Genomic DNA, 2,191 nt, shown 5'->3' on the forward strand with positions numbered 1-2,191 from the left:
CTTGGCGGAGCTAATGATGCACAGAACGGGGTGGGGGCAAGGGAACAGGGTCCTGCTATCCCTGCCACACCCAGCAGCATCTCTGCCTCCCAGCCCCCATGAGCTGTGGGAGCCCAGGTCTGCCAAGGAGCCGGGATCTGCAATGTGGACCCCACCACAGGCAGATAGGTGAGCTCAGGGACAGGCTGGGGTGGAGCTGGGACAGTCCCCTCCAGGAATGAGAGATCAGTCTGGGGGCGGGTCCTCCCAGGCAGAGATCTTAGCTCTGGTCTCCCATTGCCATGTGGACTGGGCTCTCTGGGACCACGCTGGGCCCTTGTTTCCCGGAGCTGGAGGAGCTGAGACAGGGGCCATGTGGAGAAGAGGAGGCAGGGCCTGGGCCAGGGAGCAGGGGATGGAGTAGGGAGCCTGGCTTGTGGATCCAATGATTCGGGATGGGGGCTCTCCACTGAGCACTGAGGGCTCAATAGACTCATCCCAGGCCTGGAACCCCAGCTATCCCGCCCTCAAACAACCTCAGCGTGGCCCTGAGAGGGGACGAGGTGTCACTCCTTGGCAGGGTGGACTCACCAACTGATGTGATGAAACAAGTGTGTTAGGGACCAAGGCTTCGTGGGCTCAGTCCTGTGCAGGACGTGGAGATGGAGGGCGACGTGAGCTCCTGGGCTGTGCAGTACTGTCTGTACAGGGAGCGCTGTGGGACTCAGGGGCAAAAGGAAAGAGGGAATTGCAGGATGTGGGGTTCAGGGCACGTGTTGGGACTTCAGTCACCCATGCAGCTTGGAGGGGACGGTGCCCCCTCTCGCTCCGTTCCCTGATGCTGTTCCGTCAGCACTGCACCTGATGCCGCCATGGTGGCAGAGTTCTTTGTGGCGAAGCACAGTCCCCAGGAAGGCCCCTGTGAGGCTAGAGCTCTGAACCCAAGGGGGAGCGAAGTTCTTGGGGAGGCCCCAGATCAAGACACGTGCCAGCCCCACCCTCCTCCGTCCCAGACTTCTTTGCAGGAGGTGGGCTCAGAGCTGGCCAAGATGCGGACTGAGCTCGAGAAGGTCTGCAATGTGCTGGAAGCTCAGCAGCCGGCCCTGGAGGCTGCCCAGGACCAGGCACTCAGCAGCTGCTCCCCCGCCCCCTGACCGTGCTGTGCTTCTGACAGGCCTACACAGCCCCACAGGCTCCTCCATGCCCGATCTCTGGTGCCCACCATGACCATTGACCTTCCCTTCCCCACACTCCATCGGTCAAGTTCCTCCCAAGCCCTCGCTGCCCAAGGAGAGGGCTCAGCCTGGAACCTGCTCACTGCCTCCCTGACCCATCTCCAAGCTGGTGGAGAGCCTCCCTGGGAAACTGAGGCTGCAGCAGCCACTGAGGGCTCCAGAACAGGAGCTGGTAAAGTGACCACAGGGTGAGGCGTGCCTGCATTTGAGAGAAACCCAACCCTCCCTCCCAGAGATGCTCCCTAGGCCCCACAGCTCTTCTTCTTCTCTGATGACCTGGGGCAGGGGGCAGGGGCATATAGGGACACTTTATGAAGGCTCCCCTCTCATCCCCTCAGGGGTTAGGAGGGTGGGGCTGTGCAATGGCCTGAGGCCTGACAAATCTCCTGGTCTGCCTTCTTCTCTCAGAAGATGGGAAGCCAGGGAAAGCAGCAGCAGGAGAGGGCATGGCAGAGTAGGCTGTGGGCACAGGGAATCAAGCCATCTGGGCCTCTGGACCTGGTGCAACGGATGGAAGGAGAGCCAAGAACTTTTACATGTCGCCATCCACCACTCCCCGGCTTGGCCGGTGTGAGCAAGTCTTGCCTTCACTAAGCCTCAGTATCCTCTGTTAAATGGGAACACAGACAATACCTAGCACATGGGATTAATGTGAGAATGGCATGATGGCATGGGACACAATGCACCGGGGACCGGGCCTGTATTCTCCATCCTCCTGTTTCCTCTGTATCTGGGGTCCAGATAGGCTGAGTCAGTACCAAAGTCGCAAAACCATGTATGAGTGCCGAGGAGCGGCTGCATACGGGCGTTAGTCACAAAGCCTATCTTATGCAATGTTCAATCCACAAGGCTTTGTTTGCACTTTTTGTGGTATTCGGGAAATAGTCTGATGTAACGTGGAGTGGCCAATGACAGACAGTACAGCACGTTCCCCAGGCTTGCGACAGCTACTTGCTTGTGTTTAAATGCCGTTTCAT

Source organism: Cebus imitator, unplaced genomic scaffold (genome assembly GCF_001604975.1).
Source record: "Cebus imitator isolate Cc_AM_T3 unplaced genomic scaffold, Cebus_imitator-1.0 Scaffold203, whole genome shotgun sequence".
NCBI classification, from domain to species: Eukaryota; Metazoa; Chordata; class Mammalia; order Primates; family Cebidae; genus Cebus; species Cebus imitator.